The sequence below is a fragment of the Octopus bimaculoides genome, chromosome 2 (genome assembly GCF_046866305.1).
Source record: "Octopus bimaculoides isolate indiv1 chromosome 2, ASM4686630v1, whole genome shotgun sequence".
Classification (NCBI taxonomy): Eukaryota; Metazoa; Mollusca; class Cephalopoda; order Octopoda; family Octopodidae; genus Octopus; species Octopus bimaculoides.
The window spans coordinates 144,271,034-144,281,033 of NC_142929.1; the positions used below are offsets into that span (position 1 = coordinate 144,271,034).

General features: G+C 35.7%; 1 protein-coding gene across 15 annotated transcripts in view; it reads left to right on the top strand.

Annotated features, from left to right (window-relative positions):
* Positions 1 to 10,000, top strand: part of LOC128247032 (glutamate receptor ionotropic, NMDA 2B-like) — a 1,133,867-nt gene that overhangs the window by 524,045 nt on the left and 599,822 nt on the right. For all 15 annotated transcript variants that reach the window (XM_089347814.1, XM_089347813.1, XM_089347818.1 and 12 more), the window contains exon 2: positions 1,619 to 1,650. The gene's annotated coding sequence lies outside the window, so the exon portion shown is untranslated. The remainder of the gene's footprint in view (positions 1 to 1,618; positions 1,651 to 10,000) is intronic.

Sequence of the window (10,000 nt, forward strand, 5' to 3'; positions counted from 1 at the left end):
CTTCTGCTGACACTTTCGCCATAATTCCTCTCACTCTTTCCTTCTACATCCACCATCTTACTTTCGACGGACCGGCAGGGAACCTATATACCGCGGTGTCCCATCCAGGTGGGAATTTATACACGGCCCTTATGAGCCAGGCATGGCTCGAGAATAAGCAAACAACATAAGAGCCACCGCAAATTCTTGCCGCACTGAAACATTATTTGCAGTTGATGTGTCCATAAGCACTTTCACAGTTTAATTGATTTGCAAGCAAAATTCTTTTTAAAAAAGCCCAATGTTAACCAAAACATTAATATTTCCAAAGAAATTACAAAAAGAAGAAAATAAACATAAAAGAAAATTGAACAAATTACTTTTTAAAATAATCTTAAACAGAATATCGTTGGATAAGCAAAAATGAATGAATAAGCAAAGACAGTAGCACTCCCTCGAAAAATAACCAATAACGAATCACAAAAGCGAAGCAGCGAACAGTTGTTGACAATTGAACAAACAGAGACAGGAAATTACAGTCGCACTAACGAAGGTAAATACACGCTCAAAATCGTATTGTAATGGCCCTCGCCTCGCGAAACTCGGTCATAAGATAATTCTGGTTCAATATATGTGTGTGAAGGCGGTGAACTAGCAGAAACATTAACACGCCGGGCGAAATGCCTAGCGTTATTTCGTCTGTCTTAACGTTCTGAGTTCAAATTCCGCCAAGGTCGACTTTGCCTTTCATCCTTTCGAGGTCGATAAATTAAGTACCAGTTACGCACTGGGGTCGATCTAATCGACTTAATCCCTTTGTCTGACCTTGTTTGTCCCCTCTATGTTTAGCCCCTTGTGGGCAAAAAAAAAGAAAGAAGCGTTAACACGCCAGGCGAAATGCTTAGCATTATTTCGTCTGTCTTTACGTTCTGAGTTCAAATTTCGCCGAGGTCGACTTTGCCTTTCTTCCTTCGGGGTCGATAAATTAAGTACCAATTGCGTACTGGGGTCGACCTAATCGACTGGCGCCCTCTCCAATAATTTCGGGCCTTGTGCCTAGAGTAGAAAAGAATATATGTGTGTGTTTTGAGGGTGCACTTGTGAGTGTTTGTGTGTGTAAATACAAATGAAAGAAATTGACTTTATTTACAGGAATAAATCGTAATAGTTTGAATCCTGTGTTCGTATTACATCGAGGACTATGGGGCCTCTTAAACTGTTTACGGCGTGACATTATCTCTATTTACTTACAATGCTTTTGACCGAAAACCACGTTTCAGATTTGAATTCATTTAATAAATCTGTAACTTAAATATTTGATGTTCATTAATATGCATGAACAATTCATGTCCCGAGGTCGACCCCATTGAATTACCGGGAGTATTAAAAGAATTAAAGGATATAGCAGAATATATAATTAATGATCTCTTACAGAACACAAGGATAATCAGATTCAATTCTCGAACAAATATTTGTTGTTGTAACTGTCACTGTAGCTGTCGGACTCAATATGATGGTATGTAAAGACTATTTTCATGTTAAACAGGATCGGAGAAACTTGTTTAAATGTTTACGTCACTCAACTGAATCATAATATATTCGTAATAACAACCAACATTTTTGTTTCTATTTTTTTCAGATGTTGTGTCTAATTCGTACTCAGTCTCAAAGGTAAGTAATTTTTTTCTCATTCATTAGATATCATACATGGCATTACATTTTATCCATTGAGCATTCCTCCACATTGACTGTGGCAAATGTGATAATGTCTTGTTCACTCCCTAAAGCTGACTGACAGTTTTAATATACCTTTTGTTAGGCGACTGCTATTCTGATGACCTAATCATCGTGAAGAATAGAATTTAGTTTTAATTATTAGAGATGCCTTAAGGCTGCAAAAGTCTTCTTAGATTTTGACAGTAAGCGCTAAATTGTTCGAAGCAATGTCTTGTTCCAAACTATTTTAAATGTATCTCCTCAATACTGCTGCGAAAACATAAACCAACTGCGCTGATATATATATGTACGTATGTATGTATGGATATATGGATGTATTAACTGTTATAAAGCAAAGATATATATAATCACTGGCTGCTACTGCACATCCATTTATTATATAGCAATGGGAATTCTGCCAGAAAATATATTCTATTTAAATATATTTTTTGATAAATGTCAGTATAAAATGTAATATTTTTGGTGTGATTTATATATATGTTTATTGGAATAGTCCATATAAATATGAAACTATTTCTAGAAATGGGCAGGTTTTTGTTTTAGTAGTATAATAGACGAACAAGATGTTATTGTTGTTTTTACTGTAGTATTGTTTTTACTGCCGTCGTCGTTATTGTAGCTGTTGACTTTTATCTTCAGTTTCATCGTCATTGAGTAGATATATGATCAAATGAATTCTAACCTTGACCATTCCGTCTTTTTACAAGAATGCTAGACTACATTATCAAATGTATCCTATAATAGTGTAGCATGATTTGAGGGAGATTTGATTGCTATTTCTGGTAGGCCGTTCGATCGACAAATTGAATGCTTCATCATTATCCCGTGTCTTCCTTCTACGTTATATTAATAACTGTTCTCGACATACCGTCCTTTTAATGTTATATAATTCATGATTAGATACAAGACATCCATTTCCAGAATCGATATAACGTACCTATCACGGTTGAGGACGGTAGATTGCAATCATTGTTAATGAGTCAGACGTTGTTCTTTACCGATTAAGTTACAGATTGAATTTAAATTTTAACTTTAAATCAACATCAGTTTGATTTATTTACACTTTTGTTTATCTCCCCCCAGTCGGTATATGCTAGAAACATATTCGGGTACCAAATACTCGACGTATTCCATATCTTAAAAACATAAAATCAATATCACTGCATAACCATTGATGGATAATTCATCACCGAAAATGCAAGGATTGACTATTTATCTGCAGTAGTTCACGGATAATTAGGTGGCAATAATAATTATGGGATAATCTATCTCATAAATAATAAATGGAATATACCGAATATATAATTATTTTAATTTCGTATAATAGTGCAAGTGAACTGATACGTAAAACCGTTCTATTTTTAATGTTGCTTTGCTATTATCTTTGAATAAACTAGGAGTAAGTTTAGCTCGTAGTTATTGATTTTGGAAAAATAATTCTTAATTTAGTATATCAACCTCAGTTCTTTCTTTGGCATCAAAATAACTATTGCGAGCATGAGTCTGTACAGGTAGAATCTTGCTTGAAATTGTATTAGGAATTCATTTTAAGGCTACACAGGAATGTTTTTTGTAGGGGGCCAGTCCCGGGCAAAATTTCTTGAGAGATCAGCAATTTCCAATACCTCAGGTCTCCTCACATAATACTATCGATATTACCCTAAAAACGTCAATGGCCAATATATCTTGGTGTCAGGATCCAGGCAAGAGTTACCAAATCGAAATATAAGACAACGCCAGATAGCCACAGGATATGCAACTTCTCATTTGTAATCAATTCTATAGGCCGAAGTACTTTAGAAATACTTATATTTTCCTTAAACACGTAGGGATAAGTGGAAGGACAGTGTTTGCATACAAAAAGCTGAAACAAATATTATATAGCATCCCGGCAATCTAACGATTCTGACATTAACTGAACGAACGCTGTTACAAGCATTTAAGCAAAGAAGGGTTATCCAATTTAACCGTATAGCAAACAGTATAGTGTTTGCTATACTGATTATAATGAGATTTTCCTAAATTTTATATTTCTTTTCAAGGCTTTACACATACACAAAAGCAATATTTTCTCAAATCCTACTTTTACGAAGTGTCACTCACAAAACTTTACATACGACGACGTACATATAGATTACACTTCTAGGCCGTAGACTTAATGCATTGAGTGCCTCTGTTGCAGTATTTGATTTAATGGTTTAAAATAATTTTTAATGCTCCAATCAACCTGAGAATTAATGTCATAGTGGCGACAGTTAATGTTTGTGAGCAGTCTAGAAACGTATTGAGAGTGATCACTATTTTACTCACGTGGTTATGTATAGCCGCTCATTCTGTATAAAATTACTGAAAGCAAATATATTAATGCACTCCACAGACTGCAATCATATACACAAATAACGATTCTAAACTTGGTACAATGCCAAACACTTAAGACCAGGGATGCATTTATTTTGTTTGATATCCATTAGTTGACCGGAACTTGTGTTTATAAGACCAATGGGATTTGAAAATCAACTGCGGCATCATTTAAATTTAAGACACAAAAGAGCGTAACTGACTACATGACATATGAAATTTCCCTAAGGATGTTTCCTGCATGAAGTTCATACAGTTAAGTGAAGTTAACAAAGTTCTGAGCCTCTAGATATGATTCATCACTTAAAATTACAACCATAGCAAATAGATGCATCTTTAACGTTAATGAGAATTCTTGTTAAAGAAGGTAAGGGAGGCAAATTTAAATGTAAATTAATTAAAAAATTAATGTGATACATGGCTTGAGAAATGAGCCTCATCTATGGAAATTATAAGCACTCAGTTGTATTAGATGTTCTCAGTGAAGCTGAACTGTATACTCACAAAACATTCGAATGACTTTATTTTGCACATCGAGAAAACAGTATCGGGAAAAGCGTTACACAAACATCGATTTCTTCACTCTGACAACTCCTAAGGAAAACAGTCAAACCATGAGAGATGATGGAATGAGATAACAGAAAGACAGATAGATAGAAAAGTGAAACGAAAAAATTGAAATAGAGAAGTAGAGAGAGAGAGAGAGAGAGAGAGAGAGAGAGAGAGAGAGAGAGAGAGAGAGAGAGAGAGAGAGAGAGTTGTTAAGAAATAGAGATTGAGTTGTAGAAAAACAATTTGAGAGAAAAAACAGAAAGTAACAGACTAGAAAAGTGAAAAAGATGCACAGAGAGAGAGAGAGGGAGAGAGAGAGGGGGAGAGAGAGGGAGAGAGAGAGAGAGAGGGAGAGAGAGAGAGAGGGAGAGAGAGAGAGAGAGAGGGAGAGAGAGAGAGGTGGGGAGAGATAAAAGGGAAAGATAGACTTGAGAAAAACAGAAAGCGTAGAAATGACACGGAGCCATAGCTGTGGCTGAAGGGAAATTATAAACTGACGATGGTTTCATTGTTGCATATTTAGTAACACCTCGGATGAGTGGTTGGTATAATGAATGGAATGTTAATTGAGGAGTTGACTGATCAAGCGACGAACATATTGGATGGATGGATGGTTGCAGAGTTCAGGAACTTATTGTGTTTGATAATATAGGAGTAATTAGAGTAAGGCATTGAACTGATAATTGGTTTGTAGTTGAATATATACGTATATTGAAAGTAATTATTGCAGTAGCCCAAGTTGATCATTTTTAATTATGAGTATTGATTGTGTTTACTTAAATGAAACATTCAACCTTACGTTCAAGTAAGTAGAATAGGACAAAATGAAAGGTCAGTGAAAGAAGAAGAAGAAGAAGAAGAAGAAGAAGAAGAAGAAGAAGAAGAAGAAGAAGAAGAAGAAGAAGAAGAAGAAGGTGATGAAAAAAACGAACAAGGAGTCGTGAAAGAAGGCAACGACCAAGAGGAAGCTGTCGCTGTCGCAGCTGGTGATTGCGAGACTGCACTGAAACATTATTATTATTGTTCAGTAGTTTTATTTTTATAACGTGCTTTCACTTCACTACCGAGCGCAGCTCTGTGCGCCTTGGGTATGTGCTGTGGTTTGCTGTGGTGTTCTTATGGTTACTGTATTGAAAGTGTTTTGCGTAGGATGTTTGCAGTGCCCAGTAGTGCAATTTTCTGTATGTTATATATATTTGTAAGTCCTGGTGTTTTTGTTATGTATTTGTCTGAATATTTTATTATTATTATTATTATTATTATTATTATTATTATTATTATTATTGTTGTGATTGTTGTTACTGCTACTACTACTAACACCACCACAACCACCACCACCACCACCAATACTACTACTACTATTACTACTGTGAAGGCGGTAAGCTGGCAGGAACGTTTGAAATACTTCGTCCGTCTCTACGTTCTAAGTTCAAATTCCGCCAAGGTCGGCTTTGCCTTTCATTTTTTCGGGGTTAATTAAAATAAGTACCAATTACGCACTGGGGTCGATGTATTTTTATTATCATTATTATTATTATTATCATCATAATCAGTTACGTTAGCATCTTCTTTCAATTCCGTTTCCATTTCTTGCCCTTTGACTTTATTATTATCTTTATTGTGTGAGATAGTATCGTATGCCGTCAAAGTGACACTGTGGTACAAATATACGAAGCCTAATATACCCATCATGATTACCCGTCTGATAAGGGTACACCAGGCACATGCATCAAACCCTATGAGCGCGACATGGTGATATCATATCAAGATAAACAGCGCATGACCTTGCAGGTAGGGCCCAGTTAGAATTTTCTTCAGGTAGAGTAGCTCATCCCACTCAAAAGGTCCCTGAATAAGGTTTGTTGAAGGATAATGATTCCAGAGGTGAATTATTCAAACCCCAATGAATTCCTCTCAACACATGGCTATGATGCTCCGCACTACTTATGCTCGTACTCAGGGATGCACTTGTCGTGCGCCAAAAAATTGACATGCTCAAATGGTTATGGTCAAGTAACTGAGAAGCACATCTGTGGTATTGAACAGAATATTTGCTGTAGCCCATCTTTTATACCAAGACAATACCATGCATATGATAACACTTCCAATCAATTAAGATTAAAAGCCAAGAGAGATTATGATCATCAGCATCATCATCATCATCAGCAGCAGCAGCAGTAGCAGCAGCAACAGTAGCAGCAGCAACACTAGCAGCAGCAGTAGCAGCAGAAACATCGTCATCGTCATCATTATTATTATAGTTGTTGTTATTATTATTATTATTATTATTATTATTATTATTTTTATTATTATTAATCTTACCACTGTAAGTAAATCATGTCACTACATCGTTCTTACTATTGACAGTTATATCTCACACAAGTGTTGTAAATACGAAATCGCATATATATATATATATATATATATATATATATACATATATAAACACGTCAGCCTAAATGGAAGATATGTGTTGTTTACAATGCAGAGATTCAAACATGTTTTGCTTTTGCAATGCAATGGGATTATGAATGTTCGGTAATCCTGTATCGTCAAGGTTAATATAAGATTGTTTCACGATCATTGAAGTATAGAGGAAAGAAGTAGTTTAGCTGATGGAACACGTAGAAAAAACGTACTGTTAATTTTCTATTTATGTTTTTAAGACCACACCACTTGACGAAATGTCGATAGATGTGCTTACATATTGCATGGAGGAAAAGTCGGAGACAACTTTGTAAAGTCACACTGTCTCTTTATTCTCTCTCTCTCTCTCTCTCTCTCTCTCTCTCTCTCTCTCTCTCTCTCTCTCTCTCTCTCTCTCTCTATCTATCTATCTATCTATCTATCTATTTATCTATATATTACATGTCTCTCTCTTTCTATTTATCAATCTATTTATTCATATATATATATATATATATATATATATATATATATATATATATATACATATATATGTGGTGAGGGAGTGAGAGAGATAAAAGGAGTTTGTAAATAAAACAACGACAGTCAGGCTAAAAGTATGGCGGCAGGGATTGTTCCTGGAGAAACGTATTTAACGCGTGTTTGCTTTGTGTGTGCGTGTGAGTGTGTGCGTCCGTGTGTGTGTGTGTGTGTGCGTGTGTGTGTGTGTGTGTGTGTGTGTGTGTGTGTGTGTGTGTTAGTGTGTGTACGAGTGTATGTGGAGAGAGAAAGAGAGACTGAGAGACAGGCAGAAATAAAGTGGACGATAATTGGCAATGTAACTTGTTGCTTATACAAATAAGACTAGTGTTTATTGTGGAAAGTTTGTGCGCACATGTACATGTATGCACCCTTGTCTTCGTGTGTGTGTGTATAGAGAGGAGTATCAGAATTGGTGAAATGGTTCTCACATACTTATGAAGGTCTTTCCGCAATTGTGATGCCTCAGATTCAATGTAACTGTATAATCTTGGCCAAGTATCTGTCTCTTTTTTCTCGAATCGATGCAAATCTTCTGAGTAAAACAGATGATGGAAATTCTTTAGAAAATTCTCAGATTAGATTTACAAATTAAAGTCTAACAATGGTTACTTTGTTTCACTGTCCATTCTGTTCATTCTGCTTCAGAACGTCTTTAATTCCACGATGGCACACCCAATTTCGTAGAAAATGTTTCATTCAATAGACAATCAAGTTCTAATGGAGCACGTGGAATACTCATCGTCAGCAATATCTGAGAATCCATTTGTATATTTTAGTTTTATCATTCTAATACTTGTTTGATGTTAAGCTAGTAAACTGCATCGTTTGACCTTAATAGCAAAGGTGTGTTAGAATTTGTTACATAGTCACTCAGTTTAGATGCGGTCATAATATACGAGACCAATATTCGGAAATAAACATTCATATTTGACTTAGTGTCTGCAAATGTATAGAGACTGACTACTAGAACTGAAAACAGTCTCACAACTGATTACAACAGCAATTTCGGTGAGGATTTCAATAGAGATTATATCAATAATAAAGAAAATCTGAATATTGTATTATTCTTCTTCGAAAGGATTTACTCAGTAAATTCCAACAATTCCTACTTAGCATTCATATCTTCTTTGACATTACAGTAGATGAGTTACAAATATGTGTGTGTGTGTGTGTGTTTGTGACTGTCTGTCCATTTCTCTGTGTGTGTGTGCGTGTGTGTGTGTGTGTGTGTGTGTGTGTGTGTGTGTGTGTGCGTGTGTTTGTGACTGTCTGTCCATTTCTGTGTGTGTGTGTGTGGGTGTGTGTGTGTATTAAAATCTGTGATTTGAGTGTGGTGAGAATTTACAGATGTCATTCCTAAAGATCAATAATAGTGATTATAACAGACGGTAAAACGAACGAAACGCTATTAAGCATTTTGCCCGGTACGATATCACATGGTAGCACTTACACATGTTCACATGTCTAAAGAGAAGGTATATTGAATTGAAAAATATACCGAATTTTACTGGTATTTTATATTTTGTATATTCTCGTCGTTTGAAGTATGAAACCTACATGGAACCTTAGAGAGAAACACATTCCAAATTCATTAATTTGTATGCGCGCACATCTTGTGTGCAAATGCTACCTTACGACCAGAATATAAAAGTATGGAGAACAGGTCAGTGGCTTGATATGGAGTCATAGCGTTATAAATAGTTACATTAGATTCAATGTCACATAGTCTGTATTTTTAAGGTATCCACTTCACAGCACGTGGTTTCCTGTTCGAACACAGTGCGGGAGATTTTAAACAAGTTGATTTCCCCCATGACTTCAAGCCTACGTATAACTCGAGAAATCTAGAGATATGTGAAGTCCTCCTGATGAACCTTTTACATTCTTGTGCGGAACCTTTTACATTCTTGTGCGACAGACTTAATCCGTGACATGGATTAATACATCACTTTGTCCATGGGCGGATTTTGCAGAGTTCCATTTGCTTCATATTCAAATCCCTAACCCAACCACTGACTTCTGAAGCACTAAAAGTCTCATCTTACCCAAAATGTCACAATTTCTGATTTTCTGTGGTTTTAGAGAAGTTCACTTGGTAAGCATTCGAGTCAAGTTACCCGCTTCGGCAAAATTTTCTTCTATTTCTGCTACAACTGAGATGTGTCTGGATATGACCATGGCAACTGACTTCTTTCTGTCACAAGCCCATTAACAAAAGTTAATTTCGAAAATTGCTTCTTCCATCGGTTAGTATTTCTTATATTCAAAATAACACGCTGTTTAATATCCAAGTAGAATCAGTTTTTGTAATATAAGAAAGAACAATGTCATTCGTAGTACATAAAAGGTTCGGTGTGTTTCGAATTGCTATATATCATATAGAGCCATTACAGCTGAAGGACACAAACAAAAAATAAATGAACAT